The sequence below is a fragment of the Lissotriton vulgaris genome, chromosome 4_1 (assembly GCF_964263255.1).
Source record: "Lissotriton vulgaris chromosome 4_1, aLisVul1.2, whole genome shotgun sequence".
In the NCBI taxonomy this organism is placed as follows: Eukaryota; Metazoa; Chordata; class Amphibia; order Caudata; family Salamandridae; genus Lissotriton; species Lissotriton vulgaris.
Genome location: NC_141691.1, coordinates 2,043,950,272 through 2,043,963,409, shown reverse-complemented (window position 1 = coordinate 2,043,963,409; position 13,138 = coordinate 2,043,950,272).

Below are 13,138 nucleotides of genomic sequence, written 5' to 3'. Positions count from 1 at the left end.
GTGTTTAAAATCAACACAATTTATAACAAATACATACACATTTCATTCTTGAACTCCTAAAAAAAATGTAATATTTAAGAAGCCAAGTAAGTGTTTGCAATTCACTCCCACCCTTATCAAAAACATGAATCCTGTGGAATGCTGAAATGTATATTTACATTTTTTATATTTTATATTTACATTTGAATGTAAAGCTTCAGGAAACTACTTTTCAGGCTCAAAAGCAAGGCATCACTGTTTTAACAGCTCAAACACACCCCTTTACCAACACTTCACTGAGCAGTCAGTCACTCAGAAGAGGCAAGTACTGTCACAAGTTAGCAACCTCCAATGAGCATTCAATGTATGTTTAAGTTAATGGGGCATACTTAAACAATGGCTCCTAGATCTAACGTATTGTAAAGACACTCTGCTAACCTACGAAGAAGAATTACCTGCAGGTTCACGACCAAGAGATTATTGGAAATATTTAATTGACTACTTGAGAACTGTGTCAGATTAATTAACTACATGTCTAAGCTATGTTATTGCATATGTATATATGAAGTATAATGTACTGTGAACAATACTGGACAATGGATGTTGTTGTGCAAAGGTCTGAATGTTCATTTACTGTTGTTATGGTAACTTACAAATGCCAATAAAAAAAAGCAAAGCCCCATGTGTATCCTAATGTAAAATAAAGTGTAATATTAGCAAGAAGTCTTCAGTCAACGTTAATGTAATACGGGCAATAGATTTAAATGAGTGCAACCTTCCACAAGCTCATAAGTGATCCCAGGAGCCAGACGGGTTAGCCCAGTGGGTCCCACTGCAATCACAGAATACTTTTCAGGCCCTGGTTCTGCTGCTGGAAATGTTATAGTATGCCACAAACGCAGGGCTCACCTGCTCACCTGCTTTTGTGATAGAAGTGCAAGTAGGCAGTAAAAGACAGCCATGGCACCATACCTGGGAGCCGCGTCTACATTGTTTCCAAGGCAAACGAGAACAAGTCCAATCCACCTTAGAACAAAGCCCAAAATCAAACTAACATCCTACTAAATAAATCGCAAATGTCGTTTGACATTGAAAATTGTTAAAAGTCTAAGAAATATAACCAGGAAAGCGAGGAATTCTGCAAGACGACCCCCAATGCAACTGTGCAATCAACTAGAATGTGGGAGGGAGGAAAACTGTATTTAAATGTAATCAGCTATGGTGCCGAAACTGCAGACAGCCAAACATGAACCGAGCAGGAAACCAAGGAAAAAAGTAGTCCTCCATAGAACAGATAAAGAACTGTAGCGTGATGAGACAGTACTGTTGTAAACCATTTTAGGACACTATTGTAAATTTCCTGATTCATGCCCTTATATAGGTATAAATCACTGTGTCCTTATATAGGCATAATAATCATAACCGTATTTAGACATAGCTCATGCAGTCCAAATACGGCAGAGCTACTTCCACTAGTTCCGAAAATCTACAACGATTTCTTGGAAAACTCAGCTTCAGCACCTAGGGACTTTCCCTTGCTCGAGAACTTACTTGTCCAAGAACTCATGGAGTTTTCAAAGAACCGAGAGTCTTTAATGCCGTTATTATGTCCACCTTTACGTCAAACTCTGCAACTTCAAGGTATAAATATGCCCACACTTGCCTTAGCAAACACAGTGGTTTTGAGCAGTTCGACTATCTTTTTACCCAATGCACCCTGCTACCGCAAGTGCCGAAGGAAACCGACCCTCCAGCAGACACACTGAGAGAGACGCTGTCTTCGCTCCTTCGAGAAATCCAGCTCCAGTCTTTCCAGGCTACCCTTGCGGGTTGCTGGGAAATAGAGTCCTGAGTCTGACCTTCTTCATTCTAAACTAAGGTACCGAGCTGATTAGACCCTAAGAGAAATCTTGGACAGATTCTTGGCAAAAGAATACTACATTTATGCTACACCTCACTTTTTCCCTCCTACTAAGCTTAGGTTAGGTACATCGGGGTAGGCGTATTTTAGAAGCACCAGTTGAGTACTTTTAGCCTCTGTTATTTATGTATGTATTTATCTATGGTTTAGGAACCATACAATGCACTTACAGTATTATTTTATCCAACTCTTTATACTGTATGCATTATATTTTACAACCAGTTTTACGATTGTAGCAGTTCATTTCTTATGCTTGAGAAAGAAGACTGTTCAATAAAACCTTTTTATTGAAAACGCCCGTCTCTCTATTTCTCTGCACCTCTGGTGAAACAAAGCATGCACGATTGATTGAGTGAAATATCTATCTATTGTTTCCACGACTCTGATGATCAGTTTTATCTTGGGAAACAAAGTTGTCATGTTTATGCGGTTGTCAGAAACTAATCCCTTCTTGTGAATTCGAGAAAGTTTCTAGTGACCTCTGAGCTAGATGGCACTCACAATTAAGTCTAATGTATTCGATAGAGACCTAGTAGACCTGAATCCTACGTCCAAACTATAGGATATATTATTCCAATGTGCAGAGCCTATTGGGAATAACAGTACTTAGTCCCTGCTGCATGGGAGGAACTGAAGTAAAAAAGGAGGGTCAGGAGGCAGGACTGACCACTGGGAAGCAAGCATTTTTTGAAGGACACTGACCTAGACAAATTAAAAACAAAACCAAGGAATGGGTGGAGTTGGAACTCCACAAAGCAATTACCACAGGTCGCTTAGCGACAGCGCAAGCACTGCCTAGGCATGACCTAAAAAGGGACCAGAGATTGTAATGTTGAATCATGTTCAGAAATATATATCTGAAAGAGACACGTTAGTGATAGATTCCTTACCTTAGAATATCCCCATGCGTCAGACTGGATCCGGAAATTTTTGCGTAGCAGTACCCTTGCTTGTCGGTAGGCGTCGTCTGCGGCTTTGCGTCCGTCGTGGGTGCCGTGAGTACTTAGACGCCGCCTCCACGTGCTGACGTCAGTTTTTTTCCGCGCCAGCAAGCGCAGATCTGGGAAAAGCAGTACTTTAGACACTTTTTGATTAGACTTTTTTGATCATTTTTCTTGAGTCTTGTGACTCCGGACGGTGCCGATAGGGATGTCTGGTTTCAAACCTTGTGAGGATTGCGACCGACTGATGTTGGTCACCGACCCTCACTGTCGGTGTCTCCACTGTCTTGGCGTCCACCACGACGACAAGGCCTGCCCCGACTGCCGGGCCCTGACTTCGAAAGCTAGGCGGAAGCGGGCCCGCAAGAGACTCGAACTCCGACAGTTGGCCCCGTGCCGCGAGAGGTCCTGGTCCCACAGGAGGTCAAGGGACAGGTCGCGGGGTCGGAGCCATCACAGCTCCGAGAGTCGGCATCACTCCTCTGGGTCGAAGTCGTCGTCAGGTAAGCACAAGAAGTCGAAGAGACGTCATTGCTCTTCTGACTCCCCCCTACCCCCCCCCCCCCCTGACGCTTGCTTGACAACGCACATGCGGCTCTGTCGGAGTCACGGGCGTCGCATCCTGCTCCAAACCCTCCGGTCCCTGGGCAGGACGCGACGCCGGGGGAGATCGAGCGTTTCCTCATGGCCATGAGGTCCCTCTCTTCCCCGACCCGCTAGGGACCCGTTTGGGGTCCCTAGCGGGTCGGGGGCTTCGACCCGACGCCGTTGGGTGCTTCGGGCCCGGCACCGCAGGGCCCCTCTGGATCCGCTTCGGGATCCGGGTCGTCGCCGGTTGACCTAACGACCTCACCGGTGCCGGTCCCTCAGGTGTCACCCCCGGCGCCGTCCTCGGGCTGCGCGGTCCCCGATGCTTCCCTCGCTCAGGTTCCGGTGTTCGACGCCGCTTGGGGAGTTTAGCTTCTATGAACCGGCCTCATCGTTTGTCAACCCTGATTATCAGGGGATGGGTGAAGAGGAGTATTGGGAGGGGTCTGAGGACCCTCTGACCCAAGAGTGTCAGTCTCAAGAGGACTGGACAGGTAGACTTGGGGATGCCAGTGATCTGGACACCTCACCAGACACTGGCTTTGTCTCGCCTCCTACCGCAGCTACGGAGGAGGGGGCAACCTACAGTGTGGTGTTGATGAGGGCAGCCAAGGCCTTGGGCCTTGAGCTCCCCGTCGCGGCCATGAGGACTAGCCTCCTCACTGAGGTCCTTAAACCGCAGTCAAGCTCGGCCGAGCCTCTGCTGCCGTTTAATGAGGCCTTGACCCACGTTCTTTTGGACACTTGGTCCAGGCCCGCTACGGGTTCGCCCGTAGATAGGAACGTGGCCAGACGCCACCGCCCGGCCCCGGGCAACCCATGTTTCCTGTCCACCCACCCCACCCCCGAGAGTCTGGTTATCCAAGCTTCCAATTCCCAGACCGCATTCCCGTCTGCTCCGCCGGACAGGGAATCCAAGAGGTATGAGCAGTACGGCAAGAAGGTATTCTCGTCCCTTAGTCTCGGACTGCGGTCTTCCAACACCGCATGCCTCTTGGGCCGCTACACCCACTCTCTGTGGGACACGGTCGCAGAGTTGCTGCAAGAGTGTCCGTTGGAGGTACGGGCCAAACTCGGCCAAGCCCTTGTGGAAAGGCCGGGATGCAGCAAAATATTCTATCCGGTGTGGGCTGGATACCACCGACTCACTAGGCAGAGCGATGGCAACTACGGTGGCGATTCGTCGCCACACCTGGTTCAGGTTTGCCAACTTTACGGCCGATGTCAAAAATACACTGATGGACATGCAGTTTGATGGCCGTCGCCTGTTTGGCGACAAGGCAGACCATGCGCTTGAGCGCTTTAAGGACTCCAGGGCTACGGCCAATTCCTTGGGCCTCTCGGCCCGCGCCAGAAAACGGGTGCCTTTCGCTCCTTTCGTGGCCAAGGAAGGGGTGTCCCCACACGTGCTGCCAGCCACACACCGCAGACTAATATAATGGAAATCGCCGTGGAGGCGGTCGGGGACAACGGCGAGGCCAGTCCACACCCTCCCCCGCAGCATCCGCCTCAAAACCATCCTAGTCCGTGCTTTTCGGCCCATGTGACGCCAGTGGGGGGGCAGGGTTCGCCATCACCATTCCCACTGGCGCACTGTCACTTCGGACAGGTGGGTGCTGCATATCCTCCGAAGGGGCTACTCCCTCCCCTTCGAGACGACCCCTCAAGCCATGCCACCGCAACACCACCGCGTATCGGAGGATCATTTGCGGCTTCTGCAGGAGGAAGTTTCTGCCCTCTTGGCCAAGGGGGCCATCGAGCGCGTTCCTGGGCCAGAAGTAGGACGTGGTTGCTACTCCCACTACTTTCTGGTACCCAAGAAGGGCAAAGGGGGCCTACGCCCTATCTTGGACCTACGGAACGTCAACGGCTTCCTCCGGAAGGAGAAGTTCAAAATGCTGACTCTGGCTCAGGTCTTAGCTGCCCTGGACCCAGGAGACTGGATGGTAGCGCTGGACTTGCAGGACGCTTATTTCCACATCCCCGTCCTGCCGGCCCACCGGCGCTATCTGCAGTTCACGGTAGGCCATGAGCACTTTCAGTTTACCGTGCTCCCCTTCGGCCTTACCAGCACCCCACGGGTGTTCACGAAAGTGATGGCGGTGGTCGCAGCTCATCTGCGCAGGTTAGGGGTTTCAGTCTTCCCCTACCTCGACGACTGGTTGTTGAAGGCGGGCTCGACCCAGACAGTTGTCAGCTACCTCCAGACGACGGCAGATCTCTTGCATCAGCTGGGGTTCTCTATCAATGTGTCAAAGTCACACCTGTGCCCCTCTCAGAAGCTCCTTTTCATCGGAGCAGTTCTTGACTAGTTACAGTTTCGGGTTTACCCACCCGAACAGCGGGTTCGGGATATACAGGCTCTGATTCCACTCTTTCAGCCTTTATCCCGAGTCTGTCAGGTGGACGCTGCGGCTTCTGGGGCTGATGGCTTCCTGCATCCTTCTGGTGCATCACGCCCGTTGGCGGATGCGGGCTCTGCAGTGGGACCTGAAGTTTCAGTGGGCCCAGCATCAGGGCAACTTGTCTGACCATGTCCTGATCTCGGAGGGCACTGCGAGATAACTGCAGTGGTGGCTCACGGACCGCGATTGGGTCAGCGGCATATCCCTCTCTCTTCCCCAACTGGAGTACGTAGTTGTGACCGACGCGTCCCTCCAGGGCTGGGGAGGCCACATGGGAGAGGCGGAGATTAGAGGCCTCTGGTCTCCGGCGGAGTCCTGGCCCCATATAAACTTTTGGAGCTGCGGGCGATTCGTCTAGCACTGAAGGCATTCCTCCCCTCTGTCCGGGGGAGGAATGCCCCCTCCACGTCTTCAACAGGGCCGACTCCACCATCGCACCCCAACTCCGGAACATCATCAACACCGCCACCTTCCCGGAGAGCTGGAAGCATGCGGAGCTCAGCGCCCTACTGAAGAAACCAACAGCGGACCCCACCGACCTCAAGAACTTCCGCCCCATCTCACTCCTCCCTTGTCCTGCGAAAGTCATCGAGAAGATCGTCAACAGACAGCTGACCGCCTTCCTCGAGACGAACGGATCCCTCGACCCCTCGCAATCCGGTTTCAGAGCCAACCACAGCACCGAGACCGCACTGATCGCAGCCATCGACGACATCAGAGCCCTGCTCGACAACGGGGAAACAGCGGCACTCATCCTCCTGGATCTCTCCGCAGCGTTCGACACGGTCTGCCACCACACCCTAGTTCAACGCCTCAGCAACATCGGCATCCAAGAGAAGGCACTAGAGTGGATCATCTCGTTCCTCGACGGGAGAACACAGGGTTCGCCTCCCCCCGTTTCGATCCGAGGCCACCGAAGTCATCTGTGGTGTACCACAAGGATCATCACTCAGCCCCACCCTCTTCAACGTCTACATGAAACCACTTGCAGCCATCGCACGCCAACACAACCTCAACATCATCTCCTACGCCAATGACACCCAGCTGATCCTCTACCTCACCAGGGACCCGGACACCGCCAGAACCAGCCTACACAAAGGAATGAAAGACGTCGCCAAGTGGATGAAGAACAGCCGCCTGAAACTGAACTCGGACAAGACGGAAGTCCTCATCCTGGGAACATCGCCCTCCGCCTGGGACGACTCCTGGTGGCATCCCGCCCTGGGCAGCGCTGCCAAACCAACAGACCACGCACGCAGCCTAGGCTTCATCCTGGACTCTTCCCTCTCGATGACCAGACAAGTCAACGCCGTCTCCTCATCGTGCTTCAACACCCTACGCATGCTCCGCAAGATCTTCCGTTGGATCCCGACCGAAACCAACCGACTGGACTACGGAAACTCCCTCTACGCCGGAACCTCAGCCAAGCTACAGAGGAGACTCCAACGCATCCAGAACGCCTCCGCCCGACTCATCCTGAACATCCCCCGACGTAGCCACATCTCCGGCCACCTGAGGGACCTGCACTGGCTCCCCATCAACAAGAGGATCACGTTCAGGCTCCTCACCCACGCACACGAGTCTCTCCACGACCTGGGCCCCAAGTACCTCAACGACCGACTGACCTTCTACACGCCCACCCGCCAGCTACGATCCACCAGCCTCGCCCTCGCCGCCGTACCACGCATCGAAGAGCCACCGCCGGAGGCAGATCCTTCTCCTACCTGGCGGGCAAGACATGGAACTCCCTCCCCATCCACCTCCGACTGACCCAGGACCATCTCGCCTTCAGGAGACAGCTCAAGACCTGGCTGTTCGAGCAGTAGCGGACCCTCTGCCCCAAGCGCCTTGAGACCCTCCCGGGTGAGTAGCGCGCTATACAAGTGTTATGATTGATTGATTGATTGATTGATTGATTGATAGTGCAGGTGTTCACGGACAACACTTCCGCCATGTGGTACTGCAACAAACAGGGCGGGGTGGGGTCGTGGACCCTTTGCCAGGAGGCTCTGCGCCTTTGGCAGTGGCAAGAACATCAGGGTGTGACCCTGGTGGTTTAACACCTGGCAGGTTCTCTGAACGCCAGGGCGGACGAACTCTGCCGCCGGTGCATGATGGATCACGAATGGCGTCTGAACTCGGACGTAGCGCAAGGCCTCTTTCAACAGTGGGGAGAGCCTTGGTTAGATCTATTCGCCAGCGAAGAGAATGCGCAATGTCATCAGTTCTGCGCAATGGAATTTCAAGGCGGCACTCGCTCGGAGACGCTTTTCGTCGCGAGTGGAGTTGTACGCCTTTCCGCCTATACCACTTCTGCCCAGAGTGCTGAAGAAGATCAAGCGCGACCGGGCACAAGTCATCCTTGTGGCTCCGGACTGGGCACGAAGGTACTGGTATCACGAGCTACACAACAGTATGTCAGTCGATCCCCCGGTTCGTCTGCCTCTTCAGGAGGACCTTCTGTCGCAGCAGCAGGAGACGGTCCTCCACCCGAACCTGTCCAGTCTCCACCTCCATGCTTGGAGATTGAGTGGCGACAGTTGAGGCCATTTGACTTGCCTCCTGAAGTCTGTACCATCATTCTGGCACCCAGGCGTCCCTCCACAAAGTCGGTATACGCCTGCAGGTGGAACAGATTTGTGGCAATGGTGCACAGTAAAGGCTGTGCATCCTCTCTCTGCCCCTCTTTCTGAGGTTCTTCTCTTCCTTCTTTCTCTTTCCCAGCAGGGCTCTGCTTTGGGCCCTATCAAGGGCTAACTTTCTGCCCTTTCAGCTTTCTAAGGCTGCCTGATCAACCATCTTTGTTCAAGTCCCCTGTTGTTAATCGATTCCTGAAGGGCATCACACACACGGTTCCACCTGTTTCCTTCATGATGACTCAGTGGGACTTTAACCTGGTTCTTACTTTTCAGATGTGCGCTCCCTTTGAGCCACTTCACAACTGTCCTATCCGCCTTCTTACTCTGAAGACTGCCTTCCTGGTTGCCATCACCTCTGCCAGGAGAGTGAGTGAGCTCCAGGCTCTATCTTCTAAACCTCCTTTCCTTTCTGCCCATCCGGACAAGGGTGTGTTGTGGACAAAACCCTATTTCCTGCTCAAGGTAGTCACAGCCTTCCACATCGGGCAGTCCAAACACCTTGCCCACCTTCTTTCCGCCTCCGTATCCCTCAAAGGAGGAAGAGCGGCTCCACCGTCTGGACCCAAAACGTGCGCTTTCATTCTATTTGGATCGCACACGCCAGTTCCAGGTGGATGACCAACTCTTTGTTGGTTACATGGGCGCTAAGAAGGGACGGGCGGTGCACAAGCGGACCATCTCTCGGTGGATCGTGTTGTGCATCCAAGCGTGCTTCTCCTTGGCTAAAAAGGAACCTCCTGCTGGGCTGAGGGCCCATTCCACTCCGGCCACGGCGACTACTACTACCCTGGGCTGAAAGGTCCCCTTGCAGGACAAATATCAGGCAGCTATGTGGGCCTCGCTGCACACGTTCGCAAGACACTACTGCCTGGAAAGCCAAGTCTGGAGGGATGGCTTCTTGGCCATTTCGTCCTCCAGGATTTTCTGGTGTGATTATTGGTTCGCAGACCCACCACCGGGGTTGGTATTGCTGGGGTATCTATTCTAAGGTAAGGAATCTATCACTAACGTGTCTCTTTCAGATGCACAAGTTACTACTTGTGTAACAATATATCTGTAAGAGACATTAGTTAGTGATAGATTCCTTACCGACCCACCCTTCCTCCCCGTTCTGCGAACCGATATCCAGGGTTAAGGTCATCCCCTTTCAGGGCCCTCGTTTCAATGGCACCAGTGTTGGTTTTTAGCATAGCTCTGCGTTTCTGGCGCGGAAAAGCTGTGTCTAAGAACTGACGTCAGCACGCGGAGGCGGCGTATAAGTACTCCAACGACGTCATCAGGGTGCCGACGACGGACGCGGAGCCGCAGACGACGCCTACCGACGCGCAAGGGTACTGCTACACAAAAATTTCCGGATCCAGTCTGACCCCATGGGATATTCTAAGGTAAGGAATCTATCACTAACTAATGTCTCTTACAGATATATCGTTACACAAGTAGTAACTTGTGCTTCAGTAGACTTGTTTAATGTCTACCATAAGCAAAATAAACATTTCCTTACCGTAACAAACGTGTATCAACATATGTTGTAAAAATGTGAACTGTAGATCTTGAATGCATAAGTTACTGCACTTGTTGACTTTTCTCAATCCTTATTCATTCCATTAGAGAAAGTATTATTCTGATACAGACTTTTAACTGTAGATGCCTCACCTTAAAGTATTCCCTAGATGTCAGACCAGATCTGGGAAATCCTGAGTACCACCTGTGCGTACAGATAGATGGAATTGATAGGCTTCATGCCCACGTTGGAAGTGATATTGCGGTACCCATATGTGCGCCACCCCAGTGGGTTATCAGTTCTTTTCTTTCTGTGCCAACAGCATGGATCCGAAAAACTATATTGGTTATTTTCTGATCACATTTGCCATCTTTGTCCCACCAACTCTCCCCAGTACGCCTTTGGGACCCATCGGGCTGAGCTGTGCCCCTCCTGGGCCTCTGCCAGCAGGTTCAGCCCCAACGCCAGCTGGACCCTCTGGATCTAGACCAACTCTATCACAGGTGCCTCTTTCCAGACTGGCTCCTTCCATTCTGGTCCATTCGCCGATGAATCCAATATTTTTCCCAACTCCGAGCCAGCGCTGCCCCATTGACCTCAGACTTCGATGCCCGCACCACCAAGACCCTACCTGCCACTGTACTTGCCGCCCCTAGATCAACCCTACCTTCCGGGAGGGAGAAGCGAGGAAGGGTTTGGTCCTCTAGGTGAGGGCCCAGAGCTAGCAGAAAACTGGTATGAGCTGGGTGGCCTGGATCCCTCACCTGAGTCTGGCATGCATTCTCCATTGTGTCGGAGGGAGGCGCATCTGATGCAAAGGGCGACAGAGGCCCTTGACCCCTTGACCTCAAATGTTACATCAATGAAGGCTTTGTTAAAGGAGAGCAGTGGTTAAGTAATACCGGCTCCAGAGTGAAGCACATCCATCACAACGTTGGGCTTGATCTCAACAACGGGCCGTTTTGTCTGTTGTCAAGATCAAGCCCAACGTTGTGATGAGGTATTTGTAAAGCATATAAAACCCACAGGCTTCTAAGCACTGAGCCAGAAGACAACATATGTGGGGAGAGTAGCTCCAGCAGCTAAAGCTGCTATACTAGTGAGGGGCGTGGCTAGCCGGCCAACATGGCGGACGCGTTCGAGTGAAGCTCCGATGCATAGCCCCTAATTATCCTGCAAACGTACCCTGCAGAGACGCTTCGACAGCCCACTTTGTAAGAGGCTGGTGCAGAGAAGCTGCGGGCAGCCCGCGAAGCGGATCGTTCTTTGGAGCTCTGGCGGTGGCTGAGGCCGTTGAGACTGCGGGCGGGCGGCAGCGCTGCGGCCTTCAGTGGAGTGGCGCGCAAAAGGTCGGGCGGCTGCTCGCGAAGCTGAGCTCTACCGCAGGGTGTCGGGCATTGCACTGAGCCCTGCCACCTGGCGAACACTGCCCCGGTGCCGCGAGGGGACCTAAAAGGCACTGTGGCTGACGGAGACTGCTACGAGGAACCCTGCGAGACTGTGCAGTGAGGCGGCTTCTGCGGCCGGAGGGGGCAGAGGCCCGGTGCTCGCCTCTGCGGCGCCAGGGAGCCGGTGAGGAGGAGGACTGGGGCGGATCCGGGGGACCCCTTGGCGGTGCCCGCCAGCCTAAGGGGCTGCAACGGAGACAGAGGAGGCGGGCGGCCTTCGCTGAAATACTCTGGACGGGGCTGTGTGTCTTCTAGCTACCGCACTGGACCTCGGCGCCATTTTGTCGCCGGCACCATCTTGTCAGCTGTGGGCCCCGTGGCATCGATGCCATGCTACTGAAGAAAGAAGCTTACTTAATTTTGAAATTTAATTGTGTGATGGATGGCCTGAACGAAATGTCTGAACTACAAAGATCCAATTATTGAGCCCCCCGTGAACCCCGCCCTTTGCAAAGCAGCCCCAATTTATGAGGCGTTAGTCACCGCGCTATACACTACGTTCTTGATTTAATTATAAACTGAACACAAGATAACGTAAACACGCGCTACCATTTAGCAGCACTACAAGTCCCAAAATGCCTAGCAGCATATTTAAACAGGAAACTGAGAGCCGCTGGGTGTTGAAACGTGACCTCGTTAGCAGCATACGGAGTGAGAGTTACGCGGCCCTACTGAACCCCAAGCACAGCTCTAAAGACAATAGACAGAGGTAGGAAGTCGGTAAGCTATTAGACTGAACCGCAGGCTGAACAGAGATATGACCACGACGTAATGGCAGCCAACTTTGTGTTCACTTTGCAGAACCACGAAGCGGTCTCGGAATATACCCGTATAAACAAACAGACAACAGTGTAGCAGTGCCTGGGTCCTTCGCCGCGCCCCATACAAGTAAGCTCGATAGAATTCAAACGTGTTAAAATTTTTGAAAAATTTTGAACAATTGTTCTACTCGCGGACTTATTTAAACTTTCATTCACACAGAATGGAATCATCGCGGAACACCCAATAGACTCCTCCAAAAAGCCACTTCGAGTTAGTGAATGATTAGAAGCGAATAAAACAAGTAAGTGTTAGCGCACCATATACTTGAACATCAAAATGTGTGAATAACTATAAGAACGTCACATACTTACAAAAATCGCCATCCTTTAATCCTATTCAGGAAATGGCGAAAATTCAGTGTATTTGATGCCCCGTTTTGGAAAACATCAGCCAAAAACATCGAGAGAAAAGGTAAAAATCGTCAAAGGGTTTTACCTGCACAATAAGTATATAGAAGAAGTTTGAGATAAGGAGATATTAAATGTCCCTCAATTTTACACCACAGGTACACAGCCCAGCCCTGAAGAAGAACCCTATTGATTAAAAGAAGGGTTTGGAAACGCGTCGGCTATCCGGCTGTCCGCAAGAGGCAACCCGAATATTAAGGGTTGAAATCACACCATAGGGCGATGCAGTAAAAATAATAGTGCCCATTACATCTGGTCCACTTAACAATGACTATTTAATCATAGGATCGGTACCTGAATGAGTTTAGGTGTACATGATTCATTGTTCATCCCATATCGAAACAGTGAAAGTATAACCATACATTAATCTTTCTTATTTTTTTTGTTTGAACACACGAAAAGTATTGTGAATGTATGAATTTTTGTTTGTATTGTTTCCGCAGAAAAAGGAATGTGTGGCTCAGGGGTTAGAGGCGGCAGACCCAGA